This window comes from Bolinopsis microptera, chromosome 4, assembly GCF_026151205.1.
Source record: "Bolinopsis microptera isolate Bmic1 chromosome 4, MBARI_Bmic_1.0, whole genome shotgun sequence".
In the NCBI taxonomy this organism is placed as follows: domain Eukaryota; kingdom Metazoa; phylum Ctenophora; class Tentaculata; order Lobata; family Bolinopsidae; genus Bolinopsis; species Bolinopsis microptera.
Window position 1 is genome coordinate 11,630,155 of NC_087075.1, and position 12,287 is coordinate 11,642,441.

General features: G+C 39.4%; 1 protein-coding gene across 1 annotated transcript in view; it reads left to right on the top strand.

Annotated features, from left to right (window-relative positions):
- Positions 1 to 1,848: 1,848 nt before the first annotated feature.
- LOC134814262 (high affinity cGMP-specific 3',5'-cyclic phosphodiesterase 9A-like) overlaps positions 1,849 to 12,287 on the top strand; it is a 49,448-nt gene continuing 39,009 nt past the window's right edge. Inside the window, exon 1 of the mRNA XM_063822345.1 lies at positions 1,849 to 1,866. The gene's annotated coding sequence lies outside the window, so the exon portion shown is untranslated. The remainder of the gene's footprint in view (positions 1,867 to 12,287) is intronic.

The following is a 12,287-nucleotide window of genomic DNA, read 5'->3' on the forward strand; positions in this document are numbered from 1 at the left end:
ACATTCAGGGGATCTTCATCCTTTGCAGTATCAGGGGAATTGTTTCTTCCATAACTAGAAGTGGGAGTAATATACATTTCAATGATTTTTATATTACTTGATAGTACAAAAGTTGGGAGCGACTATTTGGTTATTTTAAGAAAATCGGACAATATTATTATACTGTATACAGTAATCATCAAAAACTGGCACAGATCGCAGCTCACGTTCGGCGACTGAAAATCAAAGTAAGGTACATTTAAGATCCAAGGTTGCTACACGTTGTATGCCTCTCTTGTGCAATGTGCACGCAAAGCGGCCGGAAATATTTTCGGCCCGAGAAGGGATTACAACTTGTATCAAATCCTCAGGTCATTATCCTTAATTATCTAGCCATCTCCAAGCCGACCAATCACACTAGGTTGCCTAGTCTGTTGTATCAAACTTCTGTCTTTATTTGTACCATACGACCAGTAATTGGTCGTTTGCACACAAATACTTTCCAATTCGGAAAAAAAAGTTTTTTAAAGCCGCGTTTATTAAAAATTGGTTGTTTGACGACAAAACAACATAATTTTTAATTTGGCGCCAGATTTAGCTATTTAAAATTGGTCAACGCGCGATGGATTTGCCCAAATTTACTATTCAAATCAGTGCTTCAGTAAATAACGTCAGTTGTCATAGTGACGACCAAAACCGAGAAACATCTGCTCACTTTTAATTTCCAGGATATAATCGTGAAATCAAAGTTGGAGTGATACAGTATTGTCAGTGTTTGACTGAAGCAAGCTTCACATCCGAGACCGATCTCCAGAAATCAATTTAATATTGTAGCTACCGGTCATTATCCTTGACTATAATGACCTTTTAATTCCCATTTCCCAGGATATAATGCTCATGAAATCATCTTGTCTGGAAAACAGTGTAAATGTAGAGCTGTACTTTAAAACCGTATTTTTAATATTCTTGCTTCGTTACCTTGATGCTATTAACTCTTAAATTTTCGGTTTGTCACTTCCTCTCCAGAGAAAGATGAGTCTGGCCAGGAGGTATCGTAGTTAAAGTTGGGATAGAAATGTAGTCTGGCTGAAGCAAGCTTCACATCCTAGAACCACTATTGAAATATCAATTTAATATTGAAGCCACCATCAAAAACGCCAAAGGCGACCATTTCAAACTAATCTTGACCTGGGATCAAATCCAAGGCTACAAGAACGCACAGAGAAAAAAACAACACAGAGTGATGACCTCACACAGTCGAGAGTAGCAGAGTCATGCAATGTTTGTAATATAACACTCCCAGCATTATGTGATCACAATCAGATTTCAGATAACTAAGTAGTTGACTACCGGTAGGCATTTTCAAGATTTTCATTTTATCAAAGATTTCTCCGGATTTTCAGCTTCCAGTACCTTGATGTTGGCTTGTGTCACTCACACTGACTGATTGGTCACTGGTAAAAATTTAGTCAAAAATGTGAAATTCGGGTCAAGGAAACAGCAGAAAAGGTTCTGTTTAAAAATCTACCAAATTGTGTATCCTTTTATTCTGACAAATTTCCGTTAATCGGAGCTTTCTTCGGTAATATAGCTTTCAGAACCTCAATTGTATCTTGTGCCATCCACAGTGAACTCCCTAATTGGTCATTGAAGAAAAAAAGGTCAAAACAGTGAAATTTAGGTTGAGGAAAGCTGATATTTGAAAATGTCCTGCCGGTAAAAATTCAGTCAATTCTCACCAGTGAAACAATAGATGAACTTGGAGAAGGTAGGCATGACTATTGATAGAATGCGATACTACTACCTTCTATCATCCAATATTTATACCTAAGATATAGCGATGTAGTTTTAATACTTTCAACACTACTATATAACAAATAATTTTAGGTCCCAATGTCAAAGCGATAGAAGAGACTATGGCGTGACCGTTTGTATCCTAAGCAACGCATCTACTTCCTGGGCTACAGTATTGACTTCGCCATTTTCTCCTCCCTCACCGCCATCTTCTCCTCCCTCTTTCCTTCACTATGGATCTGAATTCTGTTACCAATGTTTTAAACTCGTTTTCATTAAAAGAGCTGAAAGCTCTTAAGGCCAGTGTTGAGAATGTCATGAAACTTAAGAGGGATTCTGTTAAATGCGAGGACTTCTTGGAGTTGCATTCAGATTTTGTTCAAAACAAGAGTGTTCAACATGGCACGTTGATGTCTGAACTTGAAACACTTATGGCCAAGCAAACTGCTGTGAAAACTGCCACAAAGTGGCTCACTTCCACTGGAGAAGAATATGTGTGGTCTTCCTCAAATGGACACACCACGACTAAGGAGCCAATCGATATTTTAAATTATCCTGGGATATCAGAGCTTATGCATGATATCAACTCCAAGTTTGGCTGCAAGCTAAACTCATGCCTAGCAAGCATGTACAAGTCTGGTTCTTGTGCAACTAGGTACCACAACGACGACGAGGTGTCTCTTGACCAGTCGCAAGGTATTTATGTAGTTTCATTTGGAGCTGAGAGGACCCTCGACATAATTCCAGAAAATGGGGATAAGCGATGTAACAGTAAATGCCATATCACCCCAAAGGACTGTAGTTTGTATATTATGAAACCGGGGTGTCAGGAATATTGTCTTCACAAGGTTCGTGCAGAGAGATCAGCTAAGGAGACTCGGTATAGCTTATCTTTTCGCTGCCAGATACCGAAGACAGATACAAATGTAGTCAGGGAGCAGAATGTCCTCACTACAATTCCTATGCCGCCCACCACCACCTCAACACCAACCCTTTACTACCGAAATGCCCCAAGAAAACCGAAGAGCAGAAAAACCACTGTCCTGTTTGGTACGTCAATGACAAAATTCGTACGGACAAATAAGTTGGGATTCCGGGGAAGGAAAGTAATCAATGTGTCCCAAAGTGGTGCAAAAATTAGAGATATCACTGAAAATATTCAGCATTTTCATAAAACTCATGCAGCTGCAGAAGCTGACGATATTGAAAAGATTATATTGAGTGTTGGTACAAATGACATAAAACATTCTAAGTATGGGGTTCAGTTCCTTAGGAAGTATCTTAATGACTTAATTGACACCACTAAGCAGTTATTTCCCGCTGCAATTATAATTATCCAATGTTGTCTTCCTATTAAGTGTTTATATTCCTACATAGCAAAGAATGTTCTAGATTTTAATAATATACTTAAAGACTTATGCCTAAATAATAATTGTGTGTTCTTAGACTGTTTCTCAGAATTTTTAACTCGAGACTTTAGATCCTGTAATGAACTTCTATACCATGATTGGCTTCATCTCAACATGAGAGGAGTAGGTTTATTGTCCACTTGGCTTAAGTTTGTTGTAAACGAACACAGTTTTGACAGGGTTGTAAATAATCTTCTGGGAATTTAAATCTTTGATCTTTTCTTTCATTTAATATTTTGATTAAGACGTTGCGCCTAAAATTAAAACTCAAACAAATCTCTGATTTAATCTTTTTCTCAATTTTATGCCTCCTATTTCAGGTACATTCGGTCACTGCCCATTTTCCCATATGTTAGACAATGAATCGTTTAGACTTAGAATAGGTCTTTTTGCATGCAAAAGGCCTCGTACACAGTCAAGAAATGCACATATACATATCAACACGTTTATACCTAACAAAATTTACACATTTAATTCTCCATGCACCCCACACATCAACTACAATTATCATAATCATATGTTTCTCTTCTATTCTCTCATCATGACTTACCTTCTCCCAATTCTTCTCTCCACGACTAGGTCCATGAACACCGTATTCCCCCTAGATTCTAATATTCATTCCTCTCTACTCCTTGACAGCCCACGTTATCTTATACCATTTCTTGCTTGCTCCCACATCAAACTTTTCTTTGTAATTATCTCCTCATGGTTTATAAGAAATGTTCTTCTCCCTGGTAAGATGAATAGAGTCAAGTATTCCAGCCGCCTCAGGCGTCTAGTATCTTTATTCATTCTTTGGGTTTTCTCTCTTAACTTTCTTTTGATAACTCTTGTTAATCCTTCTATGCTTAATCCAGGTCCCAACTCCCTATCTGTACTCTACAAAAATGTCCAAGGTCTTATTCCTTTCAGTAACCTAAGCTCCTCCCATCCCCTTCTTGATGGTAATAAGATTTCCGAACTTCAATCCTTTGCTAACATAGAGCAGCCTGACATAATTGCCCTAAATGAGACCTGGCTCAAAAAATCTATTTCTAGCAACGAAATCTTTCCTTCTTCTCAATATGAAATCTTCCGCAATGACCGCACGAGAAAGACTCATCCTCAAGATCCTAATAACCCTAAAAAGTTTAGGGAAAATGGAGGTGGTGTTCTTTTGGCTGTTCGGTCTGATCTCGATGCCACTACAACCCGACTACCAGTTAGCCTAGGTGCAGAAATGCTTGCCGTTAAAATTGCTTTTCCTAACAAAGAGAGTATTGTAATCTGTACTTGTTATAGAGTAGGAACTCTTGGGTTACCTAATCATGATGTCATAGTTAGTTATATTCGCAAGCTAGTTTCCAAAAAGAATCCCCCTAAAATCTATGTTATTGGTGATTTTAATCTCCCCCATACAGACTGGCTATCTTCATCCAGTACCGTACCTATTGAGCAATCCTTCATAGATTCTTTCAGTGATCTTTCTCTCTCCCAGTTGATCACATCACCCACCCATAAAAGTGGTAATACATTAGACATTCTTCTCAGTAATTATGATAACACAATCGATAACTTGAATGTCTGTGATCCTCATTCCGTGTGCAAATCTGATCATTTTCCTGTCACTTTTTCAATTAAAAGCTCCTTTTCCCGCAAGAAAACTCCTAAACGTAAAATCTATAATTATAAGAAAGCAAACTGGGACATGATTAATCGTGAATTATGCTCGATTAATTGGCAAGTCCTAGAATGCCTAGATCCTGATTCGTCTTGGAAGTTAGTTAAAGACTGCATTATGAATTTAGTTGATATACATATTCCTAAAGTAACTATTAAATCAGAGTTTCAACCCCCGTGGTTCGATAGTGAACTTTTTTCTTCATGCCGTAAAAAAGATAGACTCAGAGCTAAATTTAAAATTTCTGGTTCTATTTCTGATGAGTTAAAGTTTGTTACTAGCCGTAAAGATTTTAAGAGGCTTTCATCAGCCAAAATAAGAGACAATCTTTTCAATAGTGATGATCCAGCGCTTATAACTAAGAAGTTTTGGTCACATGTTAAGTATAAATCTAACTCCTGCCGTATTCCTAATTGTGTTAGTTATTCTGGACAGCTTCGGTTCAAACCCAAAGCTCAAGCTGAACTTTTCAATTCTTTCTTTTATAACCAGTTTTCGGATCCTTCACTTTATGACACTGACATATCCTATGTCAATGATGTTGATTTTGATATTGACTTCGATCATCGGGATGTTCGTAAGCTTCTTTCAAATATTAATTCAAATAAAGCCCAGGGACCAGATGGCATACACGGTAAAATTCTCAAAAATTGTTCCGTAGGTTTAGCTTACCCTCTAACATGTATTTTTCGTGGATCTTACAACAGCGGCTACATTCCACAAGAATGGAAACTTGCAAATGTTGTCCCAATATTTAAGAAAGGTAAGAAAAGTGAGGTTGAAAACTATAGACCAATATCCCTTACTTGTTTAGTCATGAAAGTTTTTGAGCGCATTGTTAAACGTAAACTGCTTTCTTTGACAAGTACCCTTCTTGATCCCAGGCAGCATGGTTTTCTAGAGCACAAGTCATGCACAACCAATATGGTTGACTTTTGTGATAGCCTGGCAGTGTCTCTTAACGAAAACATTATCAATCATGTTGTGTATTTTGATTTTGCTAAGGCATTTGATTCTGTAAATCATGATATCCTTCTTCATAAGCTAAAGACCTTATATAACATTGATGGTACACTTCTCAAATTTCTTACCAATTACCTTCAAGGCCGTTACCAAAGAGTGGTTATTGGTAATGAGATGTCATCTACCCTCTCAGTTAATTCTGGTGTCCCCCAGGGCTCTATTCTTGGTCCCTTACTTTTTGTATTGTTTATCAATGATATTCCTCTTGGCCTTTCGGATAATACTGATATTGTTTTGTATGCCGATGATACAAAAATCTGGCGTAAAATACATTCATCTTCTGATAATACTAATTTACAAATGGATATAGACTATCTCTCTGACTGGGCACTAAGAAACAAAATGCGATTCCATCCAGCAAAATGTAAAGTGCTTATTGTTTCAGGAAAACCATCTTTATCTCCTCCATTCGCATATAATCTTGATGGCTCTCCTCTTGTGTATGTAGAGTTAGAAAAAGATCTTGGAGTCGATGTTACTCCTAAGTTAAGTTGGAATAGTCAGTGCGACAGAATTTATACTAAGGCCTGCCAACAACTTGGTATGGTCAGAAGAGATGGCCATATTGTCATTGATCAGAAACGTCGCCGGGCGCTTTACCTCTCCCTGGTTCGTAGCCAATTCGAGAATTGTTCCATAATCTGGCGCCCTTGTTATAAATCACTTAGTGATAAATTAGAAAGTCTCCAAAAGAGAGCTATTAAATGGATTCTGTCTGAAGAGGGCCGCAGTTATCCACCTGAGCAATATGTCAAAAAGTGCAAGCTTGTCGACATTCTCCCTTTGTCTCAAAAGTTTGACTTGAATGATCTTATTTTTTTCCACAAAGTTCTTAACAATTTAATTCCTGTATCGCTGCCTCACTATCTCTCTCTATATCAGGGCACTTCTCGACTAAGACGTTGCCACCTCGACAGTCTGTCTATTGTGTCATCAATTTTACCTAAGTTAAGTCAGAATTCACACACCACATGTACCTCAAATAGCCCACTGGCAAAATCATTTTTCTACAGAACCCATATACTGTGGAATGGACTCCCTTTACAGGTAAGACAGATTGTGTCTACTAGTCTTTTCAAAGCTGAGGTCACTAAGCATCTATGGAAATGTTTATTGGATAGTGAAACAACAGTCTAGCCTAGTCTCTTTGCTCCCCATATTATTATTATTTTTGTTTTATTAATTTTTTTATCTACCTTCCTATACTTTCAACATCATATCACACTTCACCCGCACACCTTCTCACACATTAATGACCATTTCAGACCTGTATCTAATGTATCTGGAATTTGACGTATTGAAATACCAATTTTGACTCTATATCCACAGTTATTCACCATGGATTTGTTTGTTCTTAAATAGTTTTTCATAAATTTTTGGATTTAGATTAATTCGATGTAATGGGTCCAAGTTACTGCGGACATAGTTCACTATGTGTTTACCGTGTTTGGGTGCCCATCATATTTTACAGATGGGGGCGATATTTTGAACGATTCTATTTTATATTCATCTATTGCTGTACTCTGTAAAATTTGAAAAGTATTTAATAAAAAAAAAAAAAATTAACACCTGATCGGCTCAGGTACTCCCCTTGCAAGTTGCATGCCTTTGGCATGTACGGAATTAAACAGGAATTAAACATGAAATGACCAAGGAGAACACTAACAAACTCGTCTACGTCTCACATCACTTGAGGCTTGATACGAGAACCCCCGTCCCTTATGTGATCGAGTAGAGAGATCACTTCTTAATTTATAGCTTCTATGTACAGAGTTGTCATGTGAACTCAACCCCAGATCTAGGCTCTAGCCCATTTCTAGGTCAATTATATTCAATCATGGGGGGGGAATTGGGGGAAAAAAAAATAGGGGTAAAAATAAATAAACAATGCGCGTTGTTATGACATATACTTTATTCCTACAAAACGCCGAGCCGAAGTTTGGTTGTAGGTTTATAACCTACCAGGAAGCGACGTTGTATCACGTTTGTGACCCCACGTCGTTTCACTATATGCTAATAGTCTGACGATACAGGGGGAGCCGCGCACTTCGTGCGCGGCGGGTCATTCAACGTATGACAAGACGCGCGCCGAGTTAGTTGGACTCGTCGACGGTTGGAACAAATATTTTACAAGTATCACCCGTTAACGAGTTGGACTCGTAGACGGTTGGAAACAAATATTTTACGAATATTACCCGTTATAAACAATATGCACGGCGCTTTTTCGAGCTTATCGCATTTGGATCTATCCAGGATTGGACGTGGCGTAAAAGGTAAAAACTAGCAATTAACTATATAACAACTATAATAGGGAAGCTAGTTGAATTGACCGTGCACTGCACATGTCAAACCGCCAGGAAAACCTTATTGTTAGGGGCCTAACTTCGGAAGTAAAAGAGATAGAAACGTTTGGTTTTAAACAAAATGTTCGCCTTGTAAAATAACGTTTCCTCCCCTAGGAAAATTCAAAACAAGGAGGAAAATTCAAAACAAGGTAGATTTTGAATTATCTTGAAAAGTCATATTTTAGGCCTTATAAAACTGCGCAGCTTTAACTTTGCGGATTTTTGTTATCTGATTGGCTTTGACGGATGTTCCGATGTTACTCGTCTAAATTTCTTCGAAGTAGCGCGCCGAGCCAAACCATTAACAATGGTCAATGATTGGCTGAATCGTTAACGGGTGATACTTGGAAAATATCGGTTCCAACTCGGCGCGCGTCCTGGTAGGTTATAAACCATTAAACATACAACTGAATCGTATCACGTGGTACGTGATGCATGGTAATTGCATTCTTGGAACAATTGAAGCGTGCAAATGCAATTCGCTAACGAGCGCGCGCGGAGTTCAACAAGCTGTGAAGAGGTGATCACATGTATAGTAATATTGCCAGCCAGTAAGGTCTGCTGGGAAGTGTAAATAAAAGTAGCGATCGACTTTTCTTAGAAAGCGCCGGCCAAATTAAGTGCGAGGTCATGTTTTGTGCTTGCATGCACAATGTTGCATTGCAAAATATAGCGCGCTGGGTTAGAACATTATATATAACAAATGATAAACGTAAAGTTTCAAAAAAGTTACTTGGCCGCGCGCGCTCAGCCTTCACCTAACCATGTGCTTTCGCTTTACTGCGGGCGCGCATGTTTCACAAAAGAGGCGGGGCAGTGGGCACGCTACTGCAAGCGAAAGGGCTCTGGATAGAGCAACGCTCAGCCTGTCATTCTGCATAATCTCTATTCGGTATAGATTATATAATAAACATATGCATAAATATAATAGCCTAAGGTCCCCAGGTAACCAAAAAGGAGTTGTAGCGCGATGCGTTGCTGGGCCGCGCCTAGCAACTTCGCTAGACGGGTGATACTCATAAAATGTTTGTTCCAAAGAGGACTGTTTAAACCTACCAGGACGCGCGCCGAGTTGGACTCGTCGATGGTCAAAATATGGAACAAATATTTCACGAGTATCACCCGTTAAGTAACAAACCGAATTGATTGATGGTGTCAATCCTTCGCAGCTTGGGCCTTATTAGCGTGCAGCCGGTGGCATCTCGCCGATCTACAGAATGCGAGAAACATTATTCAATGCGCAGCGCGACCCAGTAGTGCATCGCGTTACAAGAAACCAAGCAAGAGACTAGGAAGCTTAATAACATTAAAAACGTTCCAAGATTTCAGATCACAACACGATATTAAATATGAAATAATGAATGGCTACACTGTGCTAAATTTAATAACTGCTACCCGAGTCCCGACGGGGCACTTTTTAGTTTTCTGAGCCATCGTTAATCATAAACGATGCCCGACCCATCATCTGATCGATGAATTAGCTACCCACATACATACCCAGACTACCGGGCAGAGAGCAGCTGGGCGAAGAAGAGTGTATGCGAGGCTAAATACCTTCTAAAATCCTGAATGCTAAATCCTGAAAAACCCACTTAGTTTATAAATAATGACAAAAGAGATACTGCAGTTTTCTTCCTTCAAGAAGCAAAGTGTAAGGATCATGTAAGGATAGAATCTGCACTCCTCACTCCTGCCTGTCCAACCAACTTCATTCTCCAGGAAGACCAACACCCAGGAAATGATCCCAGGAGGGACTCCCAACCCACCGCTTTGGCGGGTAGTTGATACTTTCACAAGCAAGAGCCACTTTGGTCTACTTGCTATGAGGTGTCTCAGCTACATAGGTTGGGGTCCCCCTTTTTTTATATAGACATAGTTTATAAACTTTATTATTTCGTTTTTTACGGTAAGTATCAAAAGTTTAGGTACACACATTTGTTCTTAGATGCTAACTTTTATCTTAATCACTACTATAACCTCAACACTAACCATAACCATAATACCTAAACACTCGAACTTAACAGTTTTATAACCCTGTCACATGCGCATGTCTGACAAAATAGTTATTTTGTTCATAACTCCTTGGGGAAGGATTTTTACTCTATGTCAGGGGTGATTCGGAATTAGCATACACAAATACGTCGATTTAGCTTATCTCTATACTCTCAAAAAGCATTTGACTCGGTGTGGAAACAAGGCCTGATAGTGAAACTATGGAAGGTTGGTGTGCATGGATGCTACCTAAGGACAATTGATAGTTTCCTCTTTGGGAGGACGGTAAGCCTCCTCCTAAATGGTTTTATTGGTCCTGTCAGGATGTGCCTCGATTATGGGCTGCCACAAGGCTCTGTTCTATCACCAATCCTTTTCAAATTTTATGTGTTCGACATGGAGACCCTGTGTCAACTGTATGAGCAGATTCAGGCCTTCAAATTTGCGGATGATGGAACCATCAAAGTGACTGGAAACGATCTTGAAGAATGTCTCTTCTACCTAGAGCTTGCGATGGGATTCATAGGGGAATGGACTTCTCAATGGAGGATGGTCATAAACTGTAATGTGAATAAAACAGAAGTTATATGTTTCCAATGCCAAGATGCTTCAGCTGTTCCCAAATCCTTTGATCTATGTGGAAACACCATCTATCTCACAGACAGCAGCAAAGTACTTGGTATAACACTTGACAGTAAGTTGAGCTTCAAGCAGCACAGCCAGGATGTATACAACAAGCTAATCTACCGTTGGGTTTGTCTGAGCAGGTATACAAATCGTAATTGGGGGATGAACCAAAAGGTCCTAGTGAGGCTGGCCAAAACTGTGATGTTTTCCTCCCTCTTCTATGGCTCGTTTATCTGGCAAACTAATGCCAACATGCTGGAACTGAACAAACTTTGGTACAAGGTAGCAAAATCTGCTGTGGGAGCAGTCTTCAATGTTCAAAATGCCATACTAGAAGTCATCTTGGGAATACCCCCACTCCGGGTTACAAACAGAATACTATCGGTGAAGCACTACCTGAAGGTATTCAGTAGTATACATATCGATGTACACCATGACTTCATATGCAGAGAGATAGAATCGGGAAACACAAAAATTCTGGGCCAGATGCGGGATGTGCTGAAATTTCTAAAATGGAAGGTGGAAGTATATGCTGACTCTGTCCTACCAGGTGATGCAAAAATAATTGGACTAAATGATGCCTCGAAATTGTTCGAGCTCTCTAGGAAAGCCTGTCATTACACCAAGGCCTCTATCAAACAATTCACTGAATTCGTATGGCAGGAATTTATTAAGAACCAGTTACAAATGGAGGGCTGGTCTCAAATTCCCATGGTGTCTACCACCCCCCTGAAGTTCCCTCGTTATACCAGCAGAGAAATTGAGGTTCTAGTCATGAGCTTGTTTTACAAAAACAATCTTCTAAACTCATTTCTATATAGCCTTGACAGACTGAAATGGTCTTCTCCCTATTGCTCCTGTGGTCATGAAGAACAAACTTCAATTCATATACTGACTAGCTGTGGTCATGTTGACGAAGACCTTAGGGACCAAGCCTCATATCTTCTCAGTGTTGGTAACGAGGTCTCCAGTCTGGAAGATCTGGGTACTCCACACTTGGCTATCCTAAACTGCTCCAGAGATCCAAAATTCATCCAAATCTGCAGTGAATGTGTGAACAATGATGACCTCAAGCTAAGAAGGAAGATCTGTATTTCTACAGGGCCCACCCACGCCTAGCTGGGGAGTCTAGTCCCTATATTAGACGGCCAATGCTCTATCCATTGGTATGTACGCGGCCTTACCCAGGCCTGTAATAAATGGGGAGTCCCTCTTAGGACGACCAGTGCTAGACACTGTTTACTACTGACTGAATGGAAACCTACTTAACTCTTTGGATTGGTAGAACCTGTCTGGTTACATGAACATTGGAGCTAGTTTTAGATTAGCTTATGATATTATTGTCGACTTAGACTGCTTGGATGTATCACATCTCAACCATTGTTGGGTGTGTTACTTTGTTTTGGGATTTACTTGTAAGCTTTATTGATTTTATCCATAAAATTGCATTTCCAATGA